At 39.6% G+C, this 15,153-nt stretch overlaps 1 pseudogene; it reads left to right on the top strand.

Annotated features, from left to right (window-relative positions):
- Positions 1 to 2,267: 2,267 nt before the first annotated feature.
- Positions 2,268 to 8,718, top strand: LOC103733975 (annotated as a pseudogene).
- Positions 8,719 to 15,153: the final 6,435 nt, after the last annotated feature.

Here is a 15,153-nt window from a genome sequence, read left to right as displayed (position 1 = left end):
CTATTTATATCATGAGACATTATTGGTTCCCCCTCAACTATGATAGACAATTTTGCTGGATAAAGTATTCTAGGTTGGCATTTGTGATCATTTAGCACTTGGAATAACTTGTTCCAGGCTCTTCTGACTTTTATAGTTTGCATTCAAAAGGCAGCTCTAATTCTGATGGTTTTTTTCTTTTATTTAACTTGTTTTTCTCTTGCTGTTTCTATATTCTCTCTTTGTTCTGAAAATGTAGTATTTTTATTATGCTATGCGATGGGTCTGGTCTTGTCTATTTGGTGTTCTGTGTATTTCTTGTATGTGTATGGGTATATCTTTACTTAAGAATTTCCTTAAGGAAATTCTCTTCTATAATCTTGTTGATGATCTGTTCAGTGCCAGTAACCTGAGATTCTTCTCCTTCCTCGATGCCTGTAATGGGTAAATTTTGTCTTTTCATGGTGTCCCACATTTCTTGTATATTCTATTCCTGTGTTTTAAAAGATTGCTCATGTTCTTTGTTGGTTGAGCATTCCAGTTCTTTAATTATGACATCCAATCTTGATATTCTGTTTTCCATTTCATTTATTCTTTTGGTGAGACTTTTTCCTGTCATTTCAAATTGGCTTATGTAGTTTTTCAATTCAATCTCCTTTTCATCCAGAGTTTGAATATTTCTATATCTTTTGTGAATACAGTCTTCAAATCCTGAGTTATTTTGGTCATTTCATTCATTCATATATTCATATTTTGATTGCTTTGCACAGGAGTTTATTCCTTCCCTCTTTGAGTTTCATGAGTTCTTGTGTATGTGTGTTCTTTAAATTTGTTGAATTCTTTGATCATTTTTATGATTTTTTAAAAATGTATGTGTCCTGGGTTCCTCCAGCTATTTCTCATTGTAGAATGTTTCTGTAGGAAAGGTGGTGTTTGTTGGGGATATATTATTTTTGTTTTTCCTCTTATTTCTTTTTTTTGTTTGTTGTTGTTGTTGTTGTTGTTGTTGTTTGAAGGAAACCAGGATGCCAGGCCATAAGTTAAGATGAGCCTAAAATTTTTAAGTCCAAGCTACATTCTCTGCTAAAGGGAAGGGCACTGAAATCGGCGGCTCTGATAATCTCTGTCTTGCAGTACACTGTGAGACTGCCAGGAGGAAGCAGCCTGCTTCATAAGTGCAGGCTCCCTGCTCTGTGGGAAAGTGTGTTGGTCAACAACCCTTAGCTCATTTCCTTGTCCTGAACAAATAACTCAGCTATACATACCTAAGAGATTAGGCCAGGTTAAAAGTTTACTTCTGAGATAAAAGCTAAAAGTTCATCATGCTTTTAGCTCTAAGATAGAAAACATTGTGGCCTATAAATTACCAGATGGATATTGATAACCTTGAGTAAAAGTTCAAGAATCCTACTGGCGCCAACTAACAGACTAAATGTCCTGTTTCTTTGTACCCTAAATCTTGGTATGTGACTGCCATATCCCACATGACTGCTTGTTCCTTGGGATGTATAGAAACCATCTGAATTTTAAAATAAAATGGCTTGTTGAAAAGACAGAAGCCCAAGGATCCAAGACTCTGTTGTCAATCAAGTCTCTGCCCCAAAGCCAATTGGTCTCCCACTGAGCAAAGCAAACCCAAGTGCTGACAATTGTTGTTGTGTTATGGGCATATGGATTTCTTTTGTTGGTTGTATGTTTGATATGAAACCCATGCCTACCTTTGTTGAATTGAAGTTTGATTCTCTTTATTCTGCTCCTGTAGTATGGCTGCTTTCTTACTGGGTATAATAGTTAGTTGGTCTGCGCATCAGGTTCTCTCTTTTGTTTTTTTGTTGTAGGGACTGGATGAATCTGAGTTGCTTGTCAAGATATCTCCAGGTGGCTGAAGGAATCTAGGCACAAAGTGATGGAAATCAGCTGGGCCACTTTAACTAGCAAGGCAGAGAGGATGTGAGTCCTGGAACCCAGGGACTGTGGCAGGTTCTATAGCATGGGGATGGTTCCCTAGCAAGGTGGGATCTTCCTAACGCTCCCAAATAGTCCAGTCCTCTCTGGAAGCTTCAGCAGGAAGGGACAAGGCCCAAGGAGGGCCGATGAGAGTAGGATTGCCTGATTCTGACTAGCTATTAGAGAAGATGTAAACCCTAGAGCAGCAGAACTGAAAATGGTCTCAAATCAGGGGAAGGGTACTATGGCAGGATTGGACTAACTGACCCCAGCTTGTCAGGTATGCTCTGGAAGCCTTAGAGGGAAGGGGCCCAGGCCAAAGGAGAACTGATGGGAACAGAATGGCCAGTTACTTACTAGATAGCACAGAAGGTATGAGCTCTGGAACAAAGGGCCTGAGGGTGGTTCCAGAGTAGGGTGAGGGGCCAGGCAGTGGGATTTCACTGACTCACTCCAGCTAGTCAGGTGCTCTTCCAAAGCCCCAGCAAGAAGGGGCCAAATCCCAAGAAGAGCTGATGGGAATAGAATGCAGATCTGGAATATTTTTAAAACATATTTCTCAGCCATTTTTTCTTATCATTTCAGAACTTCCTGTTGAGTTGCTTGTCCCTTGTTTAATTGGGGTATTTGATTTTTAGTTTTTGAGTTTGTGCATATTCTAGATAATTCGTGCATATGTACAACTGGTAAAGGTATTTTTCATTCTTTAAGCATCCTCTTCACTTGGATGATGGTTCCCTTTGCTGTACAGATTTTCAGTTTTGTGAGTTACCACTTGTCAATTGTTGGTATTAATGCTCATACTCCTGATTAGAGAGTCCTTTCCTGTTTGTATAATTCCACTGTATCCCCTACTTTCCCTTATAGCAAATTCAGGTACTAGGTCTTTTTTTTAAAAAATGTATTGAGCTTTTCTAATTTCATGCAAATGTTCTTAATCATATTTAGACCCCTGCCCCATCCATGCCCTCTCACATTACCACCAGACCTCATGTGTTCCACCAAACACATTACGACCCATCCAGGCAAGCATTTGTATCCAGATATCCTTCAATGTAAATTCGTCCACTGGAGTCTACTCATCCTATCTAGAGGTCATATGTAAGGCATACTCTCCCTCATCCAGCATCAAACAATCTCCAGTACTTCTCAGTCTAGGACCAGGCTGCCACCCATTTCTCTCCTCCCATTTGGTCCTTTATTTAATTGAGTTGACATGGGTCCTGTGCTTGATGCCACCATTGCCACAAGTGCATATCTGCAAGCTTTCACTGGCCTGAAAGCCTCTGCTTCCCTGTGTTCATGAACCACCTCTGATTCTTACAATATTTCTGCCCTCTCTTCTGTAATGTTCCCTAAGCCATGGGTTGATGAGGTTCAATATAGGAGTCCCATATAAGGATATACATTCTGCAATGTCTTATTCTTTAAAGCTTGGTCACTTGTGGCCTTCGGTGTGCATTGTCGTATAAGGAAGCTTTACTGGTGAGAGTTGAGGGATGTACTAGTGTTCTCTCTATCCCTTGTTACATTATGTTCCATGAGTGTTAGGAGTAGAGGTTCAACTGTAGATGTGTCAACTACTTCTTGAAATCTCTCTGTGTCCAAGAAGTTGTGGATTTGTTCAGTAGCCTCCATCTGTTGCAAAAAGTGGCTTCTTTGACGAGTGGTGTATGTTATGCCTGTCTGTAAATATAAGAATCCATATTTAGCATATGGTAAGAAATTCCATTTGTCTAGAGATATGAAAGACATAGGGTATTCTCTAGAATCTGTGTCCTCTCCTGCCATGTGTATTTGGTTGAGTTTACAGTGCTACCCATGAGTTCATTCCCATTGAGACCTTTTCATAGCTATTTATTGCAACCCCCCATAACAGTGCCACTACTGCACCAATAGAGGTAGATTTCCATGCAAGACATTATGGTGATTAGGGTATAGTGTTGGACCATTGATTGTCTTTCTCCCTTGACAGTTTGCATATTATCATCTAGCATTATGATAGCTAAAATTCAAGTAGAAGGCAGGCCTCCAGGTCAGTTCCTGTGCCATTGCTCCAAGACCTGTGTCTTAAGTTAGTCCTGTGTTCAGCCATAGTGTCTTATAGTTGGGAGATAACCAAGAGCTTTAGCAATAGCCTGTGTTATTTTCGGAGTCCCCTGAAGCCCTCTTCTGTTTGGTACTCTGTTCCTTGCCAGACACTCCCTAGGGATACATATGCACTAACATTTAGACACTGTATGGGCATTTCTTATGTGGTTTGTAGGGCATCACATTTTCCTCTGGGTTTCCTATACCCCCAAGATTCTTTCATCCTTATCTTTTTCTTTCCATCTGGGCACCCTCATTCCTCCCCATCCCCAGCACCCCTATTAACTCAGCATCCCCACAATAACACATGGCTCCCACCATACTCCCTCTCCCAATTTCCATCCCCTCTACACTGTGATCTCTTGCATGTCCCTCCCTCCTCCCATCCCGATGAACACTCCCACTTTCCCCACCCCCCAGTGGTAATGCCTATTCCCTACTATCCTGGTACTAGTCGTATATTGAAATTCTTGATCCATTTTGATTTGAGTTTAGGCAGATTGACAGATGGAGATCTGCTTTTCATTCTCCCCATGCTGCTATTCAGTCAGACTCACATGATTTGTTGAACATGCTGACTTGTTTCCAATAAAATTTTCAGGTAAATGCATAAAACTGGAAACAACCAGCCTGAAAAAGAGACAAATATTGCATATTCTTTCTTGTAAGTGGATGCTACTCTTCAATATTTAGATCAGTGTATTTCAGTCAGCAAATCTACAGAGGTCTTGAAGCTAATAAGAAGCAAAGAGGATGGGTGAGTAATAGGGAGGGGAGATACAATGCAGTGATAGAAAGTGGGAAAATGGAATAATTAAATAGGAAGGGTTAAATGGGGTAGGGAATAGGAGGACAGGGCAAAAGAGGGGGTCAGAAGAGGGAAAAATTAACACTAAAGGCTTTTTGTAAACTCATATGGAAACTTATTTCTATAAAAGACTATATATATATATATATATATACACTATGAAAGGGTTTAAATGTAGTTACCCTATTGCAGGTTCAATGGCTCTTCCAGACATTACAGGCTACCACATAAAAAGAATCCAACACCAAACCAAGAGTCACTCATCTGGAGTTGTTGACCAGGTGTTCACATAGACTCTCAAACAATACTGGCCATTGCCATTGCTCTAAATTACCCATCAGAACTTGACAGTAAGACTCTACTCCTGAAGACACTCCATTGGTGAATTGTAGAACAAACAATAATAAATCAAGCTCATGCCGACTTTAAAGCTTTACCACTACTAGCTATTTTTCATAGTGATCGAAGGAGCTATTCTTGATACTGGAAGAGAAAAGTGATTATCAAAATTATCCAAGTATTAGCCCTGTGAAGTAAAATAACAACTGTCCTGGAAAATTATGGCAACTGTTGTAATAGCTGAAGGCCATAGGGGAGATCTTATTACTATTATCCTGCTAAATAAACATAGTGTTACTTTGACTATTAATGACTTATTGTTATATCAATAGATACTGTACCTCTCAATACTCACCAGGGAAACTTCTTGCGGTAGTGGTAATTAATACAGAGATCTACATCTGGTGGGACAGTCAGAGAACAGGAGACTGAGGAGGATTCATCCGTAAATGGGACACCTGTGGAACACTCTTTCCTCCCAAGGCTCAGATATTATTGTAGAGGAGAGGCCAGAAAGTTTTTAAAACCCAGAAATTGGGGGCAAATACAAAGAAACCGTGTTGTCTGAACTCAATAGGTCTGTGGCACATATGAACCCACTGCACTTGTGACAGTGTGCATTAAACCTGTGAAAACCCAAGCCATATGAAAACTCAGAGTGGAGGGTCAGTCTTCAAGAAGACCCCATAGAATCTGAGGATCTATTGGTAATACATAGCTTATGAGAGAGGGAGAGGCTATTTTATTTAAGGGTGTAGTGCCTGGGAGGTTGACCAGGCTCTAGGGGAATGACCCTCACCCAAGAGTATCTGGGGAACACAAATTTGACTCGATAAGACTTAGAAAAATAATAGTAGACAACATGAAATCAGGGGTTAAAAGGGTGGCAGTGGAGATGAGGGATGGGGTCCGAATATGATCAAAATTCATTACATGAAGCCTGGGCATGGTGGCACATGCCTTTAATCCCAGCATTCAAGAGGCAAAAGCAGATAGATCTCTGTGAACTTGATTACATAGGGAGTTCCAGGCTAGCTGGGGCTACAGGGGCATCCAGTCTCATAAAATCAAAAAGCTTATTGTATAAAAGTTTGAAAGAATCAATAAAAATAGTTTAAAAATAAATAGAAACAAAGACATGAACAATCGACATGAGATTCACTGGAGAACTATGAAAATTGTTTTCTCCACTTCTTCCTACATTAACATCAGGAAATCTTTAGAGTTAGAGCAGTAACATGGACTAATTTTTCTTATTAGGAGTTTTATGCATTGGGCCTCCAAGGTCATGTAGTAGTCAATAACCAACCCATCTCTCTAGATTGGAGTTTGATATCTTCATGTAGCTGGCACCAAATGTATCTTATCTTCCTTGCTTGTTTGCAAAAGGAAGCTCCCATTTGACCCTAGTATTCATTAGTCCTGATGACACTGAGGCTTCACTGGGAAACTTCATGGATCTGTCCCCCTTGATCATGACCCAGAACAGAAGCAGCAGAACTCTGTAAGTGTAGAGGGACCCATGTATCTGGGAAGCGAGCATGCAAGTATTATTTCCTCATCATAATGAAAAACTAAGTGTTTGATGTCCAGATGATTTAAAATGTATCATTTGTGAAGGATGTAAAGTTTTGGATTTTGGCTTTATCACAATCCCAGAAACTATATTCAGATTATATTTTCACTTACACTATTCATAAGCATCTTCATAGACACTATCCATAAGCATTTCCCCACAGTAGCAGCAAATGGGTCCTTCTAAACTGATTCCTAAAGTGAAAAGGATTATGATGGTGGTTATAAGAAAGATGAGGAGGGTGGAACTCTCTGAAAACACCATGAACTGTTTTTGAGAACTTCTCAAATTTCAGGCAATGTTGTGTGTCCCAAGTAACTTGTTTCATTTCCTGTGTTACATTTCACAATAGTTATAAAGGCCAACCTTGTTTGAGATCTTGTTGAGACTAATGTATCCCAGGATAACCTTCAACTCTTCATCATCCTATCTATAGCTCTTAAGTGCAGGGAGTACAGGTATGCTCCATAATGCTTGGCTTATTATTATTAGTTTACAGCAAATAAAAGAGAACATTATTATTATTAATTATTATTATTATTGCCTAAATTTTAGCAGGGTGTTATACAGAAAACTGTGCTTACATATGCTCATATGATTTCAAATGCAGAGAATGTTATCAAATATATTCTGGAGGGTTATTTCCTTGACAATCAAGGAAGCATTTCACTTTTTTTTTATCCTGAGCAGCATTCCCTCCTCTCTCTTCCTCTTTATCTCTCTGTGTCTCTTTCTTTGTCTCTTGCCCTATATGGGGTGTGTGTGTGTGTACATGTGAATGCTTCAGTCTCTCTCCCTCCCTGTCATTTTCTCTCTTCTTTTCTCTCCTCTCTCTCTCTCTCTCCTCTCTCTCTCTCTCTCCACTTTTTCTGTTATATCTGAAAGCAAAGCAGCGGATTTCATTGTATGACTGATGGCTGTGGATTACAGGCTAAGGTCACAGAAAGGGTAGACACATGGTCACATATCACTGACTTTTTGTCACCCTGGATTTTCTTGCACCTTTCCATTTTCCCCATCCATGTTTTCTTTATCCCACACAATCACATATCTAGAATCTGTTTCTACTTAGTAAACTAGAGAACTTTCAAACACATGCCTGGAATATCCCTGTGGCTAAGATTTTGAGATTTCTGCTGATGACTATTGTGCTTGGGAACGTCCTCATCACTGTGACTGTCAGCACTGACTCTGCCCTCCACACCCCCATGTACTTCTTTCTCTCCACCCCTGTCCTGGTCTGACATTGGCTTCATCTCCACCACCATTCCAAAGCTGATTCTGAACATCCAAAGTCACAGCACAGTCATCTCCTATGCAGGTTACTGCATCCAGATATCTCTTTTTATCATTTTTGGATTTATGGATGTCATGCTTCTGAGTTTGATAGCCTATGACCAATTTGTGGCCATCTGCCATCCCTTGAATTTCTAAGTTATCATGAATACTCACTTCTGTATCGTTTTAGTTCTTCTGTCTTTTTTCTTTAGCTTTGTGGAAACCCAGTCACATCTGTTGATTGCATTACAGATGAGGAAATTCAAGGATGTGGAAATTGATCATTTCTTCTGTGACCCTTCAAGGTCTTTAATATTTCCTGTTCTGACAACTTCACAAATAACATAGTTCATATTTGGTTGGTGTAATATGAGGTATGTTTTCCAACTCAGAGATCCTTTTCTCTTATTATAAAATTGTTTCTTTCATTCTGAGCATGCCATCCTCAGGTGGTAGGTATAAAGCTTTCTCCACATGTGGGTCTCATCTGTCAGTGGTTTGCTTATTTGGAGGAGCAGGGATTGGATTATATGTTGGAACTACTATGTCAGATTCATCTAGAATCAATGCTCTGTCCTCAATGACATGCACAGTTGTCACCCATATGTGGAATACCTTCATCTACAGCCTGAGGAATAGGGACATGAAAAGTGTCCCAAGAAGGCATGGCAATATCAGGATATATGGCATTCATTTCTAATACACTTTTGAAAATGCATTAAATTGGGTGGGGACGGTGAGGGGAGGTGCAGATAGGGGAGGCTATCTAAATACTATCAAATGGTATTATATGAAAATCACAAAAATTCAATGAAAAATGAAATTAAGAATAAAATTAATATGTATGTAATGGTTATACTTTTCACTGTTTCATAATACACTGGAATTAATGAGGTGTGAGGAGGAAAGAATGAGTTATTCTAAATGGTTATAGAGTTCCACTATGAAAGATAAGAAATTACTAGAGTTTAATGATAACAATTGCCACCTAACTGGACTGCAAATTAATGAGTAGCTAGAATCTTAATGCTTATATATAAGTATATGTATTTGTGTGCGCAGTCACTGCATATGAGTACACGTCAGAGAACAATTGTCAGGAGTAAATTCTTTCCTTTTACAGACCAACAAGTCCCCTGTCCCCCTGCAGGTCATCACTCCCCTCCCCAAATCTTCTTTCTTCTGTTTTCATTTCACATGTTTAGTTGCGTTTTCAGATTCCCTGAAAAATGGAGAAAAAGTCTACAGATTTTCCACACCCACCAAACACACCATGCACACTGTCTTTATCAACATGCGCCTAAAGGACTGTGTTTTTCTGATAATTTATGGCCTAACTGACACAACTTTGTTACATATAGCCACTGTAATAAATGAAGAGACACAGTGCTAGACATCAGATCTGCAAAGGAATGTGCCCTCTAAGACGGCAGCAGACAGGAGGTAGCGTTTGGGAGAAAATGAAAAAATAAATGAAGAAATAAATATCTGTGTCAAGTCAAGACTGAGGGATAAATGCCATCCTTTCCCTTTGTGCCTAATTGTATCATTCCTTTGCTTATAACATCGAAGGTCAACATTAGAAAAACGAGTGAAAACCAGGTGTGGTCCCACCAGAGGCCCAGACTGAACCTCTAATAGCTTCAGGAGAAACAGGAGAGCAGGAGTCTGAGACTACACTGCCTTTCATTTAGAGACCTTATTTCAAAGAGCAAAGAAAATATCAAACGAGATGTGCTGCATTGCTTTAGTGTCATCTTGACACACCTGGGTTGAGGGAGCCTCAATTGGGGAATTTTCTCTATTGGACGGGCCTGTGGCCATGTTTGAGGGGCATCATCTTGATGAGTGATGTGGGAGGGCCCAGCCCACTGTGGGTGGTGCCACCCCTGCGCAGGTGGGCCTATATTGCATAAGAAATCAGGCTGAGAAGGGGCCAGGGGAGCAAGCCAGTAAGCAGCATTCCTCCATGGCCTATGCTCTAACTCCTGCCTCCAGGTTCCTGCCCTGAGTTTCTACCTTGGGCTCCCTGATGAACTGTGACCTGGGAGATGTAAGATGAATAAACCCTGTCCTTCCCAAGTTGGTATTGGTCAGGGTGTTTTGTCACAGCAATGGAGAAACAAACCAGGACAGTCTCAGAGTGAATTTTCCTGTTGAGGGCTACTGTGACGGACCAGCCCAGACCGGAGCAGTTCAGTCCGACGGGAACAGGGTCCCCGAGAGGGTGGACAAGGATTCGGCGAATGACAAACAGACCAACACACAGGAGTTGGGTGAAGGTCTGAGTGTATTTTTGCATCTGCAAGGCTCAAATTAAGTACTGCAAAGTTACATGATTATATCAACAAGCCATTGTTCTGCGGTTAACCATTTTCTAAGAATTCTGATTTCAGAAACAAGAGCGAAACACAGGTCGATCAAAATATGTTGAAGGGGAAAGAAAAATCTTCCATGACATAAATAGCCTGAAGGAATTCACATCCACAAAAGCAGCAGTTCAGGAAAGTATGCTATTATTCTTAACAAGCATCAGCTAATGTTAAACAGAAAGTTTTCTGCTTTTCATCTTGGTGAGTTCACATTAGAGACATTTAAAGTTACGCAGTGAGATGACCTCATCTGAAGGAATTCACATCCACAAAAGCAGCAGTTCAGGGAGTTCTGGAAGCAATACAAAGAGCTGAAGAAAGTAATGACTATACCCAAGGGATTTCAGAAAGAAATAGAATGAAGGTATAATTGTGGATTCAATATTAGCTCTGTAATCATTAGTATTTCTATTTGAATTTCTGGTGATTCACAATACTGTTGCTTTATATCCACTTCTTGTTTTTCCCTGTCCATTATACTGTCCCAAACTCCAAGTAATATCTAATCCTGTAGTTCTCATGAAATCCTTCCAAGTATGGGACTTATAAATATAATTACCCCATTTTTCTATCCAAGAAATAAACACATTCTTCAAATGTCTCTATATGCTCTCCTTTTGTTCCTTACTAAATAGGCACCAAGGTGGCCCAGATCTGGCAAGTCTGTCCCTGAATTGTAATGAATACCAAGAAATCCTTTTTCCTCCAACCTACCTCCTTCCTAAACAGTTGGTGGTAACTTTCTTTTTCTCCTAATACCAGAATTAGAGTCTTTTCCCTGAATTGCCTGTCCTGTAGGAAATACATCATCTTTAGGACTTTCTAACATTAGCTCTGCCTGGTCTATTCTACCCATGATATTCCATGCAGGACTTTAAGACCCAGATTAACCCCAACTCATTAATAGCAGGGGACTTCAATACCCCACTGTCAGGACTCAGGTTTTCTTTGCTTAGTGGGGGACCTTCTGGCTTCGGGGCAGAGGGTCTGATTGGTGACAAAGTCATAAACTCTGAGACCTGTGCCTTCCCAACAGGATGATTTATTTTAGAATTCAGATGGTTTTTATACATCCCAAGGAACTAGCAGTCACGTAAGATATGGCAGTCACAAAGAAAGATTTAGGGTCAAAGAAACAGGACATTTAGTCTGTTAGTAGGTGCCAGAAGGATTCTTAAACTTTTACTCAAGGTTATCAATGCCCATCCAGTAATTTATTTGCCACAATGTTTTCTTTCTTAGAGATAAAAGCATGGTGAACTTTTAGCTTTTAGCTCAGGAGTAAACCTTTAACCCGGCCTAATCTCTTAGCCAGGGGTAGCGGAGTTATTTGTTTAGGACAAGGAGATGAGCTAAAGATTTTTGACCAAGATGCTTTCCCACAGAGCAGGGAGCCTGCACTTTTATGACCGGGCCACTTTCTCCTGCCAGTCTAACAGTGTTCTGCAGGACAGGGAATATCAGAGCCACTGTTTTCAGTGCCCCTCCCTTTAGCAGATAATGAAGCCTGGACTTAAAAGTTTTAGGCTCACCTCACCCTAGGGCCTGGCATCCTGGATTTTTAAAAGTAAGAAGGAAGTGGTCATACAGGCCACAGTATTATTAATCTAAATTATAATACAGCACATAGATATTCGAGCTCCCATAAGAAGAAGTATGCCAATCAATATTGGGCCCAAGAATGGAGTAAGCCATTGGATCCATTTTGGCCAAGGTATAGAATTTAGACATCTTATCGATTTCCTTTTTTAAATCATTAATCTGTTGTTCTATAGTATGTGAAAAATCAGACAAATTAAAACAACACATTCCTGGAAATTGTTCACATCCCATGTGATTTTTTAACAATAGATAGTCTATAGTAGCTCTATCTTGTAGCACAGCAGTTCTTAGTTCTCCCATTTCCTGATTAATTTCTCCTAGTATTTTTGCAGTTATGTTTGCTGTTTCACTAGCTATAAAAGCGAGTTTAGATATCTTGTTTTGCAATCCAGTTACCAAACCAGGTATGGGGAGTGAAAAAGACAAAACTAATAGCTACAGCTTTTAGGTCAAGTAGCTTGAGAGAATCATCACAGTCTTCAGGTAAAGATCTACACATTCTTTTTGCAGGAGGGGTTATTAGCAAAGGCATTATACATCCTATAGCACATAATCCTTGATATGCATAAGGCAGTGCTACATAGGCTTCATTATTGCAAAAGAAGGTCTATCCTACAGGCAATTGTTTCCCATGCTTTAAGGTATTATTAGAGGTAGTATTGCAGTGCAAGGGAATAAACTTACAATCAAAACACAAACAGTGATCAACAATAACATGAGATACAGGTAAGTATTTGACTATCTTATCAACACGTTGTGTTTGACTTTCTATATTATCCCTAGTTATCTGTTTATAAAGATCCATAGGTACCACAAATCCTATTTGATTTTTCTTTAACAATCCTGGTATAGAAGGGTCTTCTCATATACAGAAACTCTGTTTATTATAACCCATTTTTGCAAGAAGAACCCAGAAATTTCCGTTTAAATCATTAGATACGGACAGGCGGGTTCGTTGCAAAGATGTGGCTGATCTAACCAATTCAATATCTTTCAAAGGACTCTTTTGGTTTTTTACACAGCTATAACTTCCAGTATCTTCTAATGTCAGTGCCTCTTTAAAAATACTGAAATCATGCTGTTTTCTTAGGCTCTGGTCAGTAGCATTTTCCCAAACCTAAAAATCCTCCATCCATTTGGCTGTATATTCTCTGTCCATCCTTTTCCCATATGATGGGTCCAGGTGGCCATGCACAGTTTTGTGTAATATACCTGAGTACTAATCTTGATCCTAAAATAGGTATGCCATTACCATTAGTATTGATGACACACATTTCAGCTTTTACGCTATTCACAGTCACTATAGTTAGAGCACAGACAAGAAGAACTTGAGGTTTAGAGATATCTTGGCCCTGGCATTGTCCCAACTCCTGAGCATTGTTCATCAAGTTCTTAATCATTCCCCAGGCCACAGGAGACTGTGTCTGCTTCTGGGGGGTCTGTTTTTCTGCTTCCCCAGGGTCGGTGCAGCCATCTTTGTTGTGGGGACTTCGGTTGAGTGGTCTCACATATCTGAGTGGCACCCATCAGGGGGATCATTCATTTTCTGGAAAGACACAAGCATATCCTCATCCCATTGTTAGTAGAGGTGCTGGAGTTTTGCTACACAGTCCTGACTCAGGGTCCCTCCAAAACACTTGCAGCAAGGGCTGTGGGACAGTCAGTTCCTGGGACAGTGTTTGGCCATTGGAGAAATTCCTTGATTATTTAGTGTAAAAAAGTTTAAAGTTAGTAGAGACCTGTGTAATAAGAAATGATGATTCTGTACTGTTATCTGAGGTATAGGTGATTCCCCAATTTTTATTTAAAGTATTTGATCTTTGAGGCATTTGTGTTGCCTCTCTATTATTGCTTGTCCTGTGGGGTTGTAAGGAATGCCAGTGGTATGTGAAATTCTCCAAGTTTGGCAGAATTGTTGAAATTTTTTACTAGTATAGGAGGGCCCATTATCTGTTTTTATTTTATGAGGTAAGCCTAAAATTGAAAATGTTTGGATAAGATGTTTAATTACATCTTTTGTTGTTTCTCCTGTATGAGCTGTGGTATTTAAAGCCAAGGAATAAGTATCTACTGTACAGTAGATATAGTTAAGTTTTCCAAATTCAGTTATATGAGTTATATCCATTTGCCAGATCATATTAGGCCATAGGCCACGAGGATTGACTCCAGTAATGGGACCTAAAGGAAGAAGTGGAGCACATTGAGGACATTGCTAACTATAATTTTAGCTTGATCCTTAGTAAGGCAGGGATATAAAGCTTTTAACATTTTTGTTGGCTGATGAAGCAGATGGTGATTGCATAAAGGAGTCATAATATTTACTTGTTTAGTTAGGTTATCTGTTTGTTTATTTAAGGAAGCTAATAGACCACGTAGTCCAGTATGGGAGCGTATATGAGTCACAAAAAATGAGTATTCTCTTTGGCGAATTTTAGTCCTCAGCGATAAGAATAACATGCCGATAGGTTCTCCTGGTTTATGTTGTTAAAAATGCTGTTTCTAGTTTTAAGAGTGCCTGGGCAGCATATTCTGAATCTGTGTAAATATTTAAAGGTTGAGGAAAAAGCATGAAGCTCTGGAGGACAGCATAAAGTTCTGAATACTGGGCAGAAGCAGCAACAGGCATTTCCCAAGTATGAGAAACGTTTTGTTCTGTTTGAAGTTGGTATAAAATAGCTGCAGCCATTCCTTTGTTAGTCTCATCTGTAAACAGGATGTCTCCCCCTGGGAGAGGAGAGGGGGAAGTAATAGTGGGAAAGATAAACTTACTAATTTGAAATAATTTTAAAAGTTTCCAGGATGGATAATGAATGCCAATATCTCCAGCATAGTTTGCAAAGGCAAATTGCCATGAAGGGGAAATTGAAGTTACATAATCAATTTCCTTCCAAGTAAGGGGTAAAATTATTTTATCAGGTTCTTTCCCAAAAACATGAGGAGTCCGTAAACAGGCTCTCTGAATTCAAAGAATTATCATAGAATAATAAGGTGTTATTTTTTATTAAGATGATGGGGGAGGTGAATAAATTCTAATGGACAATTCAACTTTTGAAATATAATAGCTAATGTTGTTCTATATTTGGAATTATAAGAATCTGAATATCCTTTTGAGGATTAACTCTATTCACTCTTATTTGATGAAGGGCTTTATTTACGAGTGT

Source organism: Nannospalax galili, unplaced genomic scaffold, assembly GCF_000622305.1.
Source record: "Nannospalax galili isolate Female #2095 unplaced genomic scaffold, S.galili_v1.0 scaffold896, whole genome shotgun sequence".
In the NCBI taxonomy this organism is placed as follows: domain Eukaryota; kingdom Metazoa; phylum Chordata; class Mammalia; order Rodentia; family Spalacidae; genus Nannospalax; species Nannospalax galili.
This window is presented reverse-complemented; position numbering and strand designations above follow the sequence as displayed.